Source organism: Tyto alba, unplaced genomic scaffold (assembly GCF_018691265.1).
Source record: "Tyto alba isolate M040663 unplaced genomic scaffold, T.alba_DEE_v4.0 Super-Scaffold_18, whole genome shotgun sequence".
Lineage (NCBI taxonomy): Eukaryota > Metazoa > Chordata > Aves > Strigiformes > Tytonidae > Tyto > Tyto alba.
In genome coordinates this window covers 9,536,703-9,556,372 of record NW_024881280.1, presented here as the reverse complement: position 1 = coordinate 9,556,372, position 19,670 = coordinate 9,536,703, and the positions used below count along the sequence as shown (strand labels likewise).

General features: G+C 37.7%; 1 protein-coding gene across 4 annotated transcripts in view; it reads right to left on the bottom strand.

The window, feature by feature from the left end:
* Nucleotides 1-19,670, bottom strand: part of NUMB (NUMB endocytic adaptor protein) — a 102,781-nt gene that overhangs the window by 58,169 nt on the left and 24,942 nt on the right. Inside the window, exon 1 of one of the 4 annotated variants that reach the window (XM_032984772.2) lies at nt 4,247-4,310. The exons of the other annotated variants lie outside the window; for them this stretch is intronic. The gene's annotated coding sequence lies outside the window, so the exon portion shown is untranslated. Of the gene's footprint in view, nt 1-4,246; nt 4,311-19,670 lie in introns of those variants that run through there. 4 annotated transcript variants of the gene reach the window in all.

Sequence of the window (19,670 nt, the reverse complement as noted above, 5' to 3'; positions counted from 1 at the left end):
TATAAACTACAGAGTATAATTAGTTCTATAGATTGAATTGAGTGTTATTCATGAATTCTGCTTTCACCCACGGTGTCCAAGCTCGTCGTATGACTGATAGAGCTACTTTACTCTTCAGCACGCAACTATAAAAATAACTGTGCAGAAGAAAGGATCCCTAGTTGTACTAATAAGACAGTTACAAGCCTAGACAGCAGGAAGTTTCAGCCTATTCCAAAGAAGTGTAATACTTAATGGAAGCACAGAGGCCTACAATTACATAGTTAAATCCCAATATACATTTTTACAAGATTAAAGCTGGAAAAATCCACCTGTCCCGAGAAGGAAGAAAGACAAAAGACAGAAGACAGATTGAGACAGTCAGGAAGACATTCACAGAATTTCTCATGTCAGTTTTGGATTATGGAAAGTCACTGGTGGTTTTTATACCCCCTCAACTCCCCACAAATATTCAGTCAACATGGCTTACCCAGACAGTAAAGACTAAAAGAAATATCTGGACTAAGTATCTCTGGAAAAAGGGTCTGCCAATACTCTACAAGTACTTCTTGGGTTTTTTTTAAATGTCAGAAAACAAAAGACAGTATTTGGTTATAACTACCGGGATTGATTGGTATTGGTATATGCCAGCCTCTGCAATTTTGTCCAGTTTTCTTAAACTTACTTATTCTATCATGCGAAGTACAAGATGATGCTTGAAGACTGGATTAAAAGCACAGCAACAGAACCCTGTATGACTGCATGAACCCTGTAAGAGCTGTTACTGGGTTTAGGGAGAGCAAGTAATAAGATGCACATATCCTAGAAGAGTGGGGACTAATTATCTATCTGAAACTTAGAGAGCACCCAGCTGCAAAGCGCCTGCTTCACCAAAGAAAGCAGAAGAGAGAATATTCCCAGGCAGCAGCCCTGTTACTGTAGGAAGTAATGTACTGCTGCCATCCACTAAGATGCATCACCCTTACTAAACATGTTGTTGTATGACAAAGTAAATTCACTAGAATATACATAGCTCTTTTCCTAGATATTTTCTGTAAAATATCCCACCCCTTTCCAGTTGTACATGCAAATATTTGGAAAGAACACCACCTCCCTGGATTACTACTTCTCTTTTCACATTAAGACATTAAGCAGCCCCAAATCAGCAGAACACTATAGCTATAACCGGAGAAGTGATTTGGCCTTGTAACTGTACTCTTTTGTAATAAGCTTTAAATTTGATACCTTGATCTTATTTTAAGATAAAGATTCAGAGCCTAAACTTAACATCGAACAATTTTTGCCAACGTATACTTTTTTTTTTTCTTAAACTAGGAAAAAGATTTTACGGGTTTCAAATTCTGACTACCTAACCACAGAAGAGTAACGTAATCATGAATTTATACCCACGCACAAAAAATTGGGGAACTGCTCTGAAATACCATTACATTAGGTGATAAATTATACCTGGAATTTCAGGCCCTTGAGAGAATTCTCAGTATTGAAAAAACAGCACAGAAACAAATGGACAAACTATACAGTAACAAGATACACTTATCATGTAGGAGACCACCAGCAATTTGGGGGTTGTTTTGTTTTTACATAACCAAAGCTATTAGGATCATTGTGCATCATCTACTGTACACTCCACATCTAGTTTATTTGACCAGTTCAGTTTACTGGCTGGTACAAAAGCCTTTATCACATCTGCACACTTTACTGCAAGGAGGAGGCACATCTTTATCTTTACTGAGCCAAGCAGGATGAATGGGATTAAAAAGGAAACATTACTCAGCCTTACTGGTATTTTATCTCTCAAGATCTCTTAAACACTGATCTGAAGTTTATCATGGCATTTGCTTAACCCTATCAAAAGACTGGTAATTCACCTTGAAATAGAGTTTGATGAGCTTCTGTGAAAATCCAACACAAGATCAAAATGCTTTTTACTATGGTAGGAAAGAGTATAATAAGCAAAACAAGCCCCTCCTTCAATTTGTATAAAGGTTGTGGAGGGGGAAAAGGGAATGAATAAACCATTACTTTTCTCTAATATCAGTGCTTTAATTTCTTGTCAATGACATGGAAGAAATGCATACATGCACCACGTCAATCTGTAAACTGAAGAACATACGTTGATGTAAACATTACTGGGGAATAAAACAATTCCTAAGACTTTTGAGGGAAAAATGCTTCCTGAGCATTCACAAAATCATCACTCTCATTCTGAAAGTGGAAGGGAATCTGATCAACCTGAAAAAACATGCAGTCTTAATCCCAAAAACTGAAGTATACTTTAAAATTTACATAAATGGTAAAATTTACATAACTGGTTGCCAAGGGAGGAGGAGAGGTAGCAAGTATATTTTAATCTGAGAATCCAAAAGCAATTCTTACAGTTACAGAATTTAAGTCGAGTTTTAGGCAACACCATCCGACCACCTCCCAAAAGCTGGGGCAGCAGAGGCAGTGACTCCAAGATGACATATTTATAGCACACAGAACACACATACCACTACTTATTCTATAATTAAACACCAAAACAAGATGCTATTATGAACACAATGTCTCTGACAACGTACCACATTCAGACGGACACTGAAATATCTTTTAGATAACTGAACTCTATCTAATCTGGAGTTGGTATTTCCGGGACAATGATGACTAGCTCTTCTACACCATCATTAAGTATCAGGAAATACCCACCCCCAACACCAATTACCATTTAAACACATAGCAAAGTGTTATGTTTTGAATACATTCACTCATAGCAAAATATCCTATAAGCAAATGTAAGGGGGGGGAAAAAAACCACAAACAAACAAAAAAAACCACCAAAACCACCCCCAACTTTCCACCAGATTTCATGTAACCAAAGTAATCAAGTCCTAATATTAATACCAAAATTTTAGTTAGCGCCAGACTTCCAACTCACTTAACTTGTAAAGTTTCACTGCAGAATAACGCTGGGCTCTTAGAAAGTCTTATCTCACTTGTTCATCCATACAGAGAAATGCTTCCTGAATTACATGGATCCAAATCTCTACTATGCTTGGGATTACGGGTTAAAGAGCTTGGACTAGTACTGTATGTACTTTGTACAGTGAGGACAAAGGTTTTCAGAGAGCCCAGCGGCGCTCCGCTGTGCCCTTCCATCACAGCTTCCCAGGTGGACTGCCCCGCTGCCCCGACCGGTTTCAGTCCTCAGCAACCCACGCAAAGGAGACAGAGAAAAGTGCCTCTGCAAACTCCAGCCTCAAGGAGAATTCATGCCTTTTCATCTCTATTTTCCGTTCCATTAAAAACAGCAGAGGAAAGAAAGCACTTCTCAGCTTAAAAAAAAAAAAAAAAAAAGAAAAGAAAAAAATTCACAAGCCAACCCACAGTATCAATCCAGTAAGTGAAAGGCAAGATCACATTTATATTCAGAAAGGCTCAGGAGTGGACAATTGTCCTCTTCATTTCTGTAGAAACCAAAATTAAAGACTCTCAGTAGGAAAGTCACAGCTATAATCCCCTCTTCCCCATCTCTCTGGAGGTACTAATAGAAAGTTTTCATCACAGTAGTCAACACACCACCATGTTGTGAATATTAAATCTAATCCAAATAGCCTACCCACCCTGCCTCGCATGATTTCCCTTCCTTTTCCCATCTTTCTTTTCCTTTTAAAGGGAAGAGATTTGCTTTACAGCTGACACCAGTGCACCAAAACTATGTATAGTTTACTTAGTATTACAAAATAACATTGATGCCTAGTGAAATTGCTAGGTGCTATTAATTACTGTATCATTTTTCTATTAGAATCCTATATATTTAGCTTAAGTTGGCATGTTGCTTTCTGCAAATCAGATACTTAAATCCTCAATTCTTAGGAAGTATCAGTGCCTAAAACTCCTACCTTGAAGCAAAGTCTACAGCTTTGGAGTAACAATGATTTTGTTACAAAAGACATTCTGGTCAGTAGAGTCTACTGCCGAATAGAGCAGCCCTTTTTTTCTAACATGAAAAATCAAACCTCTGATGAAAATTGATATTCATTCCCAACCCTCCGCCCAAAAGAGCTAACCACTTACAAAAACATTGCATTAGGTCTTTTGGCAGCTGTTTTAATTGTAATCAGAGATTAGATTTACATTCAGATTTTAGGGAAAAAAAAACAACACAGCATAACACACATATACACCCCTTCAAAATTTAATTTACAAAGACAGTTCCTTTGCACTCATCTGAAAGTGTGTTATATGTCAGCAGTAAAATGTCATTCACCTTTTTTGGAGACCATTTTCATGACAGATTTTCTAGACCAGCATCCCCATAAGCAGAGTGCTACACCTGGGAAAACATAATAAACTGGTTCAGAATTTAGTGTGCAGGCCAGTGAGGAAATAAGCCTGATCTTCATTAGCTGTCACGATACCACCTGCATTACCTGTGTCAATTAGTTCTTGAAATGTTACATCCATGCCACTGAAGGAGTGACACTCCTTCAGATTGGGAAACCTACGTAATGAAGAGCAGTAATCCAAAAGCAGCACCCACCTAACACCAACTCACAGCTCTGTAAGGACAGAAGAGAAGAGCTTCACAGAAGTAAATTCACAAGGAGACTTCCAGCAGAAGACATAGCTTTAAAAACAAACAAACAAAATCCCAACCAACCCAGCCCTCTAATTCTACTATAAAGTGTTTTGTTTTGTTTTTTTTTTTTTTTTTTTACTAATCAGTCTATATAGATATGAAGGATGTAAATTAAAAGTCATGATTTGGGGAGGGGTGAGAGGGGTGGGAAAGAAAAAAAAAAAAAAGGAAAAAAACAAGCAACCAAAACACACCCCAAAAGTCCCCCTCAATGTTTATCTTGCTACATTTAAAACAGCTGTGTCACATGAAATAAATCAACCTGCTAAACTGTATCTACAAAGCAAGGGTAGAGTTTTAAACTTATTGGTACAAAGGTCTCCAAGAAATTGAGCTTTCATAAATTACAGGTTTGCACACTCTCTAGTTTACAACATGGACTTTGTAAAGATTTGAGACTTTCATAGTGACGTGGTGCTGAGTACACAACAATATGAGGAAGCGTTGTGGCTGATACCCCTCTTCTCTGCAGACAATCACATATCAAAGGTGCATCACTGTTTAAAATAGCTCCAGCTCTTAAGGATGAAGATCTATTCCCTGTCCTGCCTTGACCTCAAGGGAGGGACACACTGTCCTCCAAAACATCCTGTCAGGAAAGCAGTAACAAGCGTGCAAATTTGGAGATTAGGATAATAAATACAGTTTTGCTAGTTACTTATTTCAGCTTCCAAAATAATTATTGTCTAAGAACATCGAGGCTTTTCTAACCAAGCCTTCTCTACTTCAGAAATCCTGGTGAACATGTCCACTTCTGCAGCTGCAGGGAACTAGGAACAATATATTTGTTAACCTCTGTATGTGGTGGTCTTGTGTGAAAGCTTTAGTTTATTACAACCATTCTGTTTTGAAGTTACATGCTTCCTTAAATTGATTTATCAGAACAAAATATTTATTTGCTATTTCTTCCAATATAGAGATTTGGAATTTATCAGTTCACTAAGGAAAATGTATTCATCTGTCTAGGAAAGATGGGATGTTTACTGTGGCTATTTCTGTGTTTCCTTTTTTAGGACTAAATCCCCAAACGTGCGAGGAGATACTCATGACATAAGGAACAAGGTCAACAACTATTTTATCAGGTTCATTTTCCCTATTTCTTAGTACTGGAACCAAGTCCTGCTAGAACAAGTTGTTTAGGTCAACAATAAACTGCAAGGCTCCCAAGTGAAAAGGTAATATTTTACCAATTTCCCTCCTGAGTAAAATTACTGCTTTACTGGTCAAAGAGTTTTATCTCCTCAAGTACACAATTAACAAAAATATTGGCCCAGACTACTTGAATGACTACTTCAAATGTGGTTGTACTGTGTTTTTATTATTAGACCTTTACATTTAGTTACCATGTCTGGCCAAGATGGAGCACTGATCTCTACATTTTTCTTGAAGTTCATGCAAATGGAGATCATTGAGCAAACAAGCAACATTTTTTTCATTTTTTTTTTTTTTAGTAAAATGTCTACTGGAAACTATATAAAAGCTTCATTCAGTGAGATTTGGTGCTCTATTTATTATGTAGCGCTATAAACCCTTAAAAATGTTTACTGGAGTGAGACAGTTGGGTGAGCTTGCTCTCATATTTAGTGCAATTACCACGTGTCAACAATCAGTTTTCATTTCTAGATATTTGCATTTCAAACTGAGAGAAGAAAAAAAGCTGGCAGATGAAATCTCCAACAGTTAATATTTTCTCAACTTCAAGTTCTTAATACATTAGATAAAATGCATTACCTCAGTTTTTAACACCAGATTAAAATAACAGCTATGAATTTTTGAGGGACAGAATGTCATTTTATCCAAAGCAAAGAAAATTGTGCAAGCAACACACAGCAAAACACAGAGCCAAGTCAGAGTCCAATTGGAGCTTGCATATGTTAAATCCAAGTTCAAACAGTGAAGCACACTTACATACTGTACTTTTTACACAATGACAAAGCAAATCACATAATCCAGACTGAATAAACCAGATGTCAAGATTTATAGATTCCGGTTACTATCCTTATAATATATACACACCCTTTCCTATAAAGCAAAGCAAGAATGAGATCTCTATTTTTCAAGAACTAAAAGTATTGCTAAATTCACAAATGCTATTTTAAATAGCCATTAAATATGTTAGTAGATGGAAAAAAATCATAAACAAATTTTTAGAAAGTGCAGCTGTACTGTGAGCTGCTTGCCTGGGCTTTGTACAAACTTGTAGCAAGAAAAAAAAATTCACTTCAAAGAGTTGTTACAAAACTGGTTTACTTTCACTGTATTTTTAGGGCTCAGCTGAAACTGCACTGAGCAGGAGCTAAATGCAAAAGTTAGCTCTTGAGGTCCAATTTCAGACTGAGTACAGTTTATCAAAAAACCTTGGCTGAATTTTTATAACCTCCTGGACTGCTTAACTGCTTGTAATGCTATGGTTCACATATTACACTGTGCCATAATTACACCTATTTTAAATGAGAAACCACCTCTGTTAACATACTTAACTGTATTGCCACTTCAGAATCTTCAGCAAACTACACAGCAGTCACTCCACTGCACGTATCAGGGAGCTGACTGACTACTATCCCTTTAAAAGGAAAATCAACCCCATTTAATTCCTGCTTGGATCTAGACATCTGGAATCAAGTATACATGTGAGGAAGAACCACACAGCTGCAACTGTATAAATATTTTTCTTATCAATTCCCTGCCAAGACCATCTCAAAATCCAAAGATCAATTTAACATACAAGAAATAAAAGTAAGGTCACACAGGCAGACACACTTCTAGAATTTGTGTACCCCCATTTGGGGTAAGTGTTCCAGAGCCTACATACAGTCTTATCTTGGATCAAGTTTTCCAGATTTTGCTACCTATGAACTTCTGGGGTGGAGCTGGCATCTCCTTAAATTGGCATAATGATTATCACTGATTTTATCGTGAGAATTTCTGGCATCCACTTCAAATAACAATCCAGCAGACAACAGACATTCTGGCTTGCATTATTAGGATTAAAACAGAACCTCTCTCCATTGACATACTCCTTCCAACAAGGATTATCTAAGCAATTGCTGAACTGATTGCAACTGATTGCAGTATGATGATGCATAGGCATTTAGGTATATTTGTCAACAGAAAATGGTGCAGCAAATTTAAGTCTTCAGAAGCCTGATTTATAAATAAGCTGGAGAATGTCCCTTTAAAAGTGCTTATAAAACAGTACCTTGAAATCCACAGAGCATATACATAGAACAGTATTTCCAGATTCAGTACACTAGGAGAGATTTTTTTTTGTTAAACCTCTGGTCAACCAACCTGCCTTCAGCCTTCCCATACAAACTCATGATACTTGTGCAACTTCGTTATCTAAGTGAATACATGTGAACATCTATCACTGATGCCCTAATAAAATCCACTCTTAGTTCTGCCAAATCTGCCAAGCCAACATAAGTAAAAAGGCAAACACAGAAGCCCATGAAGGTATTGTGTGTATAGATGAACATATGCATCAAGTATTAGTGGCACCAAGTTAAGATTTTTTTTTTTTTGCATAATTACATTAACCAAGCTTTTTTTTTTTTTGTAAAAAAAAAAATTCAGTTTAACTATGTTGACAAGTATCTCCATTCCAGATACTACCTATAATTTTGAAGCTAGTGATGGCTTTTTCAGTCACACACCACCATTCATGAAAGAACAAAGCCATGGAAGGATGTCATGGTTGCAGACCATAATAAAGATGGACTACAACCGAGCAGAACAAAGCCCTAAATAACACATTTTTGCTAAAAAGCCCAGTGTATCAGAGCATCATTTGTAGCATATAGATATTCCAAGTTTTTCTCCTGGACCTTGTAAACTATTACTTGCTTCTAAGATCAGATGCAGCACTGATTCTACAAAACTGTTGCTTTTCACTCCTTCAAGCAAGTGCAGTCACAGTAGATTTTTGCTTTATAAGCTTTATGAAAACCTTCCAGAGTTCACACACCACCTACTTACTGTGCAAGTTTGGGCATGACAATCAATCCAGGTCATCATCTTCCAAGTCTTTCTTTTGGACTCCAATTTCTTGTATCGGATGCTTTATATGGCTACACACAAGACGCTCAATATACACCTCAGCAGTTCTATTAAAGCTATTTTGGTTGCTCATAAACAGACAACTTAAGGAGCCTGTTCCTAGCACTCCTCTTAGCCTTCATACTCAAAGGCTTTGTCTCTTCACAATCCACTTTTTGTGCAACCATTAACTCCAGCTAGAACATTTCTAAAGATGAGAACTGCAAACCAAGACTATATGAACATCTGAAATCTTGAAAAAGATGTGCTCAAGCAAACAATAAAGTGGCAACACTAGTTCTGAAGACAAAGTCAGCTGGACAAGATGCTGTGTTTTCATGAAGAAATAACTTACAAACCACATGCCAAACTTGTGGCAGCAGGGCTCACTGTACCAAGCACAACAGACCTTGGGTTCAGCAACACACGGCTAGACAGCAGTGACCCTGTAAGTTTTCAAGGGGTAAATAATTACATAAACTGTGATTAAAACCACTTTCACAATCCTTGCTTCATTGAACTCTGATATCAAGTAACATTTAAATAATGGTCCAGAGCTGCGAAAATTGCCTCCTCAACACCTCAAGTACCCTTAGAATAAATGTTTTAGTTTTGTTATCACATTCCTCTCTATGACTTTGATAGCCCTCTCCAAACAGTTTTGCATATTTTTAGTCTAACCACCACGCTTAAATGGCAGTATGCTGCCCAAGCCCAAGTACAAGCAGTCTGCCAACAGCCAGCAATGGTATGAACAGTGAAGTATGGGGGTAATTGTGCTGGCATGCAGACACTCTTCTAGCAGATCTGCTTGTTGAACCTATTTTTGAAGATAAGATTCCTGTCAGCCCATTTCTTCAGCCTATCAAGGTCGCTCTGATGGCAACACAATCGTCTGTTGCGCCATGCTCTCCTCCCAATTTTGTATCATCTGCAAACTTACTGAGGGTGCACTCTGTCCCATCTTTCAGGTCATTAATGAAGATATTAAACAGTCCAGGCCCTACTACCAACCCCTAGGATACACCACTAGTAACTGGGCTCCAGCTGGACTTTGAGCCCAGCATTTCTGCCAGTTTGCAATCTACCTCACTGTCTACTTCTCCAGCCTTTACATCATCAGCTAGATTGTCAATGAGGGTGTTAAGGTAGAAAATGTCAAAAGCACCGTTATAAGTCAAACAATAACAACTGCTCCTCCCTTACCCACCAACCTAGTTGTTCTGTCAGAAAAGGCTCACAGGTTGGTCAAGCATGATTTCTCCTTCATAAATCCATGACGACTATTGCAAATCGCCTTCTTGTTCTTCATATGTTTGGAAATAGCTTCAAAGAAGAATTTGCTCCATCATCTTCCCGGGGAACAAGGTGAGGCTGATCAGTCTGTACATCTCCAGACTCTCCTGCCCTTCTTGGGGGCAAGAGTGGCATTTTCTTTCTTCCGGTTCTCATGAATCATCTTCTGTTGTCGCAGTCTTATAATTGAGTAGGGTTTGCTACAACATCAGCTCCCTCAATACTCATAGGCGCATTCTGCCAGGTCCCACAGGATTCCTTGTAGCAAATTTATTTAAATGTTCCCTTACTTGGTCCTTCTCTACTGAGGCTAACTCTTCACTGTCCCAGACCTTCCCACTAGTCTCCAAGGCCTGGGACTCCAGAAGGCAAATCTTACCAATAAAGCCCAAAGCAAAAAAGGCATCAAGTACCTCAGCTTTTTCCATGTTATCCCTAGTCCTCCTTTGGCTGCTGATAGATGCAGAAGCCCTTCTTGCTGCCCTTCATGTCCCTGAACACTTACCTGGGAACTGAGGTCCAAAGCCACTCCCAGTCATATCTTTTCTACGTTTCATTACTGTCATTTCTCACGCACACACAAGCAGGAGGTGCAGTTACATTCAGATTCAATGAAGTAAAATAAGGGAAAAGGTACTTCCTGAAAAACTTCTTATTGGACATATTCTAACAACCATTTTAAGACAACACAAACAAACCAAGAGAACCTTAACCAGCTGGTTACAATTAGCTCCAAATTGTCTCTCTACCCTGCTTAACCCTTACAACACAAGTGTCATGCTAATGATGGCTAAATTTGCTTCTGCAGCCAAAAACAGAGAGCCTGATTGACAGATGTGATATGCAAGGGAATGAACGCGATAAGGTAGTGAAACAGCTGTCTCCTCAACAGCAGTGCAACTTCCCTGTTTATAACCCTGATGAAAGTGAATTGTTACTTTCAGGAGACTGAAACAATGCATCCCAGTGGTTATGTATTCTGGTGTTTTAGAACACACAGCTCTTTCATCTTATGTATCAACCCATACCTTACAGCCTGCCCTGCACTTCTGGGGCACGGCACTGCCATAGGTATTCCAAGAGGTGAAGTGTTAGAACAAATAATTTAAACTACTCGCTGGGTCTGGATAGTATGCATTACAGAGCTCTGACTGTACACTGCAAGTGACTGAGCTACCAACATGCACATCCCGAAGCCAGATTTTATGCCACAGGATAGCGAATGTTGCACTCACATTTAAAGGGTGCTGGAACAATTCTGAGAACTAGTTATGAACCATACCTTATGGTGATAAGCTGGTTTAAACAGTGTCCCAAACATCAGCAGTGAAAGCTCTAAGGAAGCACAAGATAGCTGATAGTAACAGCTTGGTATCTGTCATGACAGACAAAAATAAGATCATCTTTACACTTCTAAAAAACAATGTATTCCCAAACTTTAGCCTGTTTCAAAATAATAAATTATTTTGAGCTTCATAAGTGGGACAAACAAAACCCAGTTTTGTAGAAATCCAGATATACTTTAGCTGTCCATCAGAATTCTTGTCAACTACATTTAGCTGAGTTGTTTGAAGATGAAAAACATATTTGGATTTTCAGAAAGTGTCTGACAGAGGCTGATAAGAAGTGTCATGTATCAGAGACTAATTCTTAGGGTAGCATAAAGTGGCTATAGGACTTGACAGCAGCATCTTCCCTCCCTCAAGCTCACAAGTGATCAGCCTACACACAAGTGTGTAGAGGGCTTTCGCTAATTAATACAACTTGAATGTTCCCTTCCTAGCACCTCCTCCTCCATACATAGGTATAAGTTGTGCCATGCTGTTGATGTTCTCTCCGACAACCTTCTCCAGCTGAAGGCATTCCAGCCACTCTGCCACTGCGTGACATAAGGCAACTGTTAAAAGCACAAGAAGTCTGAACAAATGTAGAAACAGAAAAAAAACACCAAAACAAACAACAAAACCAAAACCAACAGTACATCCTTAACTAGTTCCTTACAAATCAGTGGCTCCCAAACTGATTTATCAGGTTTACCAAAAAAGCCTTTAAACAAAACTTTAATTAAGTCTATTGCAAAACAAGCACCCATTTTGGCTCAGTGCTCTAGGTAAAACTCCATTACATTTACAAGTATAATCAGTTCAGCACAGTCCTCCCTCTTTCCAACGTAAGTACTGCTATTTTTGTTTGACCCCAAACCACACTAAAATTGAAACAGTCAGCATGCAGCTGTTTCATCTACTAATTTCCACAACCAGATTAACAGAAGTAGAATGGCAGATGAAGAAATTTTGGGAGTGGTACCCTCAGAAGCAAGTCAGTGAGGTTTTTTCATGCCTGTTTAAGTGTGGTAGTGAATACAAAAATCTGCCCAAACAAGTATTTTTACTAGTGAAAATACATCATACCTGTACAAATCAATATTTTTTTTTAACCCATCAGATTCAAAACTCTATGGAACAAGTACCAAAACAAATGAGTACAGAAAAAAAATAAGGTTCTATAAAAATTAGTATTGTTTATTTAAATTGTTTTCATGTACTACTTACTATTACCCTCCATGCATTCAAAAAACAAAATTGTATACTTCTCAATACAAGAAGTGAAAATCCACACATTGATGTGAGACCCATGACATCTCAAGCCTCCCTAAAGGCCAGCAGACCCAAAGCTGCATCTGTATCAACACAATTCTGACCAAGTATTTGAAAGCCTGACTTGAAACACCACTATGGGTCACAACACTCAGCATTTTTGTCTAAGTGGCATCTGAGCTTGGAAAGAAAAGACTGCTTTGTACCTCTACAAGTTCTTTCTGCACGCATCCAAGCAAAGCGTGATTGACTGACAATAAGTATTTTTATTAAAAGATTTTTAAATAAATATTTTGGTCCAGAAACTGGTAGCATCCAGTAATTAGCAGATACACAGCTCTACTAGAGTCGCAGTATTTAGTTTCTTGGCAAAACATGCATTCAGAAAAAGCTTCAGCACAGCAAAGCAGACAGTTCTTACCGGTGATGCACAGATCAGATGGCTCAGACAACTCCACTTGGTCCATAATTACTTTGACTTCTAAAGAAATGGAATTTACTTTACAAAACTGAGAAACTTATATTAACTAGTATAAATTATCATTTCCATGCTGGGCACCATTTCATAATATTATTTTTCTTTCCCAAATAAAATTTCTGTGTTTGATACCAGATCTCACCCCATTTGGCCACTGCTAACGATCATCAATTAAAACATAAAACCTGTTGTACAGCATATCTGCTTATGCTACATGAGTCTGGAAGAAAAAAAAAAAAAGAAGAAAAAAAATATCTAAGTACCATTAGTATGGGGAATGGTTTTCCTGCTACTTTTTTTTATTTACAGTGTGCCCCAAACCCAAAATTGAACTCAATAGTTTAAGACCCTAGCAATGGTTTCTATCCTATTTTATAGATTTCACTGTATGTAAGGAAATGAAACATATCATAGAATCACAGAATTGTTTAGATTGGGAAAGACCTTTAAGTTCAACCGTTAACCTAGCACTGCCAAGTCTACCACTACACCATGTCCCTAAGCGCCACATCTACATGTCTTTTAAATACATCCAGGAATGGTGATTCAACCAGTGTTCTGGGCAGCCTGTTCCAATATCTGACAACCCTTTCAGTGAAAAATTTTTTCCTAATATCCAATCTAAACCTCCTCTGGTGCAACCTGAGGCCATTTCCTCTTGTGCTATTGCTTGTTACTTGAGAAAAAGAGACCAACTCCCACCTCACTACAGCCTCCTTTCAGGTATTTCTCCAGGCTAAACACCCCCAGTTCCCTCAGCCTCTCCTCACAAGACTTGTGCTCTGGACCCTTCACCAGCTTCATTGCCCTTCTCTGGATGTGCTCCAGCACCTCAGTGTCTTGTAGTGAGGGACCCAAAACTGAACACAGTATTTGAGATGCAGCCTCACCAGTGCCGAGTACAGGGGGACAAAACTATCCTTAATTATGAGATTCTCTCCAGGGCTAGAAATACCATACATCTTCAGTATGAAAGCCAGCAACAAGCTCATCACAGCACTCCTGAGCACTAACTGGGAACACTAATAGTGAGCACTGCTAGGCCAAATTTCTCAAAGGAAATTCTGTTTTCAGAAATATTGGTATGACCAGGCTACTAAATACTACAATTTTAGTCCCCACCAGGTCACTTGTCTGTATTAAACTGCACATACACGTACTATGACTTCTGTGCACAACTGATGAGAAAACAACCAGGAAAAAAAAAAAACTAAAAGGTCTTCAGATGCTGAATAATGGAATTTTCTACTAGCTTTCCAGAACCATATTGCTGGTTCCATTACAGTTTTGCAGTTTGAAATGTCAAGAACGATATAAGAAGTACAGGAAAACTTAAATCTCAAAATTCTACGTTACAAATGAAATGACGAAACGGCAACCCAAATACATATATCCTATATTACGCTGGTTACCACTGGATGAGAAAAATTTTTTTGCCCACATGGACAAAAGCATTACTTGCACAACCAATGTTTCCCTAACTCAACTTTACTTAAATGAACATGCTGTTTAAGCTGTTCTGGAGGAAAACCCAGTAACTGTACAGATTAAAGTATTTCAAGTGGTCTGTAGTTTCTCTTTCTGAATATGTGAAGGGCAGAAAATGGCAGCAGTGGTTAGCCAGTGTACACAAAGACAACAGATGAGATAGAAGAGCCATAATGTCAGTGTATCACTAAGGATTTGGATTTAACACTGATGAAAAGCTTGTGCGATAGTTGAATATTTGAAAACCTTTGACCTCACCAACAGTTTTGAAACAAGAGCCATCAAGATGCAACATGTCACCAGTAAAGCTGAACCCCACCTGCTTAAGCGTTTCTGAACTTTCACGACAACCTCCTAGAGAAGATATTTAGATATTTCTCCCCTCCTCACCTTGCTTATGGTTTATTGGTTTGGGGTTTTGTATGTCTGTATTTTTTAGTATCTGCCATCACTTGAAAATCTTTATCTGGAAGTAGCCAGATGTCTTCCATTATCAAATTATTAGCTCCTCTGCTTTTTCAGAAATTTTCTAACTCAGGATAATGGTTATAACTGTAAAGGCAAGGCAGATGAGAATTTCCCATGACTAAGAGCACAGTGACAGCCAGAAACCTTGCTCCAAGGAGGTATATACAATCTATGGAAATAGAGATTTTTTTTTTTAATACTACTTTTTTTAAAAAGAAGCACCTAGTTTACTCAGTTTGAAATTGTTTCTGAGATTAAATGTAACTGCATACACACAGACCCAAGACCTGCAGGATACTGCTACAGAACATTTTCCTATACTCCCTTAAGACCACAGCACCTTATAAAACTTGAGAAACTGCAACATTCAGAAAACAATGGGCCATGTCTCCATGTTTCGTACAGAACATTTTCTGTTTTTTCCTAACAAGTATTAGACCTACTTTCTGTTGTTAGTATTGCATAAAATTGAAGAAGACATAAAAAGGAAAGTTAGTTTTACTATTTATGCCCCATTTTTAAATATCCTTGTCTATGAAAAGTCAGATTTTCCACCCCCCTCCACTTCTGTCCTCATCACAGGAACATAATTCTTCAGCCTTAGATGTAAAACATCATAGGGAAATATCTTTAAAGTAAAAGATTCTTAGCTTTATAAAAAACTTAATTCTAAACTACTTTAATATCCATTTAAAGGAGAACATTATTTCTTACAGACTATTTTGTTTTTATTTCAATACATTATATAAATAAAAAGCAGCCTGAAGGTTAATCAAGCTTTTTAATTCATCTGTGTCTATATATAAACAGAGGGTGAGGGTAGGAGTTACTATCTGTTTTAGAAACAACCACACATGCAGCATTCCAAGGCTGTTCATAAAAGATCTGCGCATGCAGCACATGCAGCCACCTTTGAACCTTGCTTAACAGGGTTTTGCATACAAGAGGCTTAAAAGCTTCGTCCAAAGTATCAGCTCACAGCACATAACTATTTTCAGCTACATTACATGGAGCATCTAATAGGTTTGATGGTGAAAATTGAAGTTCTTCCCATACTAACAAATTATAGGTTCTACTGTTCTTCCACACAAACTCATCCAATAGACACTAAGGTTTCTGAGGAAAACCACAGACCAAGTTCATATTTCCTAAAAATAGAGCATGACAGTAGTTTGCATCATACTATCATACACTTCTTGTGTTGATATGACAATTATTGGTTTCTTTCTTATATTTATTTAACTGTCACCTTTCATAATAGCCTTCTCTCACTGGAGAAAAGATGATACACAAACATGCATGGAGCAGGCACAATTAATTTACACAGTGGATGCTTCTCAGCTCTGCCAGGTATTGGTTACAAAAGTCTGGACAGTTAATTTCCTACTGCCTGATTCTACAGTTTAACTATATTTGGTTTTATTCAAATAAGAAAACCAGGCTTTTTAATTTTGCGTATTTCCATAGTCTGAATTTAAGGTAACTATTTAGCTTTACGTCAAATCCAAACTCAAGTTACAGTTTCAGAGGTCTTTATGCATACCACATTCTCTCTTCAAAAAGCAGATGGAGAAAGACAAAAGCTCTTGAGTGGGAGGAAGCAACAGAGAAAGGGAGGAATGTACCAGCTTGCCAAAAATGTGCCACAGCCTCTACAGTACAATGTTAATAATTCTGCCTAATGCAAATGCAATAAAGGTCAGCATTTTATATCCAGAGTCAATCCCTTTTCCTATTACTGGACAAAAACCACTATAAACTTTTTTTTTTTAATGAATGACTCATTTTACTATTCCTTTAAATTGAAGGGTGTCATCTGAGGTTTCTAACAACATTTTTCATAAACTGCTTTCAGATGTATGGAACAAAATATTATTTTTAAGACTCTGGTTTGCTGTTTCTGACTTCATTTCCAAAAGTTTGGACAACATTTTGCACTAAAAAGGCAGAGAAGTACAATGGGTTTTTCAACTTCTTTGGAATAATGCAATACTAAACTCCATCTTCCCTAGAGCCACTTTAAGAGAAGTTCATCCAAACAACTTAAAATAGACTAATTTGAAGTGTACCCTATGCTCTATTTGGAGTATATATAAATCAGTTCATATCTGGTAGAGAAGAAAGGACAGGTTTTGACTTGCACAATTCAGCCATAACCACACTGTATAAATACTTAATTTTACATCCTGCTTTTTCTACTGTAAGTCCTATTACATTCAGAAAATAAAATACTTTCAGAAGGAACACTCCACAGATTCTAATGTTTGCTTCACATCTTAGGAACACTTACAATGGCCGTACTAGCTGTTCAGCAAATAAAGGAAGTGCTTCTAAGCTCATTTGTAATGCATGGTTTCTTACATTACTAATTTGAGAATTAATCAGATCATATTGTAATACAGTAATGAAATGTTTCTTTTCTCTCTCCTAAGAAGTCTCCAGACCTCCATAATACAAATATTTAACATATAAAGAACAAAGTACAACCTCCCTATTTCTCTCATAAGCTCCAAGCTTCCATCACAAGAACTGCCACAATCACAAACTTCTATTATCATCACTTCATGGAGTTAAACACAAGGCATATAAACCCCATAAAATATACTTGCATAATCTTAAATTCAAGTGGATTAGATGTTTACCTTTGTGATTAATTAATCGAATTAACGAGTAGATAGGAGCCCACCAGCAAAAGGAAATGAAGGTGCTTCTATTTGTGTCCAGCAAAGATGAGTATTAGGCTTAATACTGCTTGTATTGTACTTATGTCTGGGAAGAATAATATTTAATGTAAAATCTGCCAATATCAGAAAATGACAAATTCAGAGGTAAGGACAAAGGACTAGTTATGGCAACAGATTCCTTCTCACATTGAATTTATTTCAATATGTATTATGGTAAGTCAAATGTAGTATCATGGATACACAAAAAGGAATATAGTCTAAATTTCCATCATAGGGACTCTCTTGGAGTCTAGTTATGCCAGTAAGAAAGCGAGGGCTAGGTGAATACTTAATGCTGCAAGAGACAGAAAGTGCCATTGGCAGTCTACTCACCATGTCTCCTTCCCATTTATCACTGAAGTATTGCCTACAGTTTGGGTGCCCACATTTTAAGAGAAGCTTTGTAATATCAGGTCCTCATTCCACTCCGCACTGAGCTCTTATATTCAAGTTAATCGACTTCTGAAATATGTAACTGAAAATTAAGCAACAACTAGATGATAATCTAAATGACAAAGACTTCAAACTTCATCTTTTGCTCCTTTCCTGCTAGATCAAGTAGCTGGCATTTGATACTAGACTAATATTTGTAGCTTGCTTTTAGCTACTGGAGTAAGTTGCCAAGGCATATGAGGAGAATACAACATTTGAAGTTTAAAAAAAAGGTGGAGAGTGTGATTTATAGCATAAGCTATAGTTCAAACACAACATGGCTTTGCTGCTTTAGGCCTACTTTGTGTAAGCTTTTACCACAGACAGTCAGCAAAAGAAATTGTGTTGCATCTAATTTCTAAGTGTAAAATAGGTTGACCTAGTAAAAGATCTGCAATTAGACTACATTGGTTTAGTTCAAAATGGTGACTCTAGAAAAGAAAATAAAATGTGGAAAACAGAGACTCAGCATAAGCCTTATCTAAACACTGAGAAATTAAATGTGGAGACAGGAATGGATGTCTGCATGCCAGAGGTGAGATTGGTTGCATTTTAAAGCTGCCACCTTTTTCCCTTAAAAAAAAAAAAAAAAAAAGGAACTGCTGAGGTGGTGAGGGCAAGAGGTGCCCAGTCCACCGTGTCTCTGCTGAATGAGCTCACCATTTGGGTAAGCCTTTATCTAAACTAACACACACTGTCTTAATTCTTTTCTCTAAGAACTTCTTAAGAAGTATTGTTCTCCTGAGACAAAAATTTCAGTACTATTACTGGCCGAGTTGCTTAATGACATCTGCCCAAACGCACGTGGAACTCCTAGATAAGCCCACGTACTCGATAGGATATCAGAGTCCTTACCTCAGACCAAGAGGAAACTCTATACCTTATTATCTTGATAGGTAATTTCATAAAGACCAGTACTTGGGGTGTGCTTGGCACAGGAAAAGGGCAAACAAGCAGCTACCTCAATACCTGTACCCTAACTTGAATCACAAACTGTAAGGGAAGGGCTCAATAATATAAGTTTTTGACAGAATAGTACTCCAGATCCCACAAAACTTTAAATTAAACAGAGCTTTGCCTGTGACTCAAACCCTGGACCAAGACACACTTCACTAGAAGTCTAAGCATGTCTTTGCTGCTTTGGTTTTGTTGTTGTTTTTTTTTTTTTAAAAAAAAAAAAGTTTTAGTTACTCGGAGTCCACTAGAAACAGATCAACTTAACTGGAGATGTGCTAAAATACATATTCCACACCACTGAGCTTTACAGAGCTGTGGGAACGAATGCTGTGCTCTGCTGTTAAAGAAATACTACTGCTTTTAACGTTGTCTATCAGGATAAAGAAGAGATACCACATGGCAAAGTTTGAGGGTTTTTTTCCTCCAGCGAGAGAAAATAAAAAGTTACAGCAGCTGCACTGTCTGAGAGTGGACAACTCTAAACTCGGGATCCACTTCTGCGCAGTCCACTGTTTGCAGACTGAATCAATACACAGAGACAGACTCTCATTATCTAGAATAAAGGCAGGCTGAGC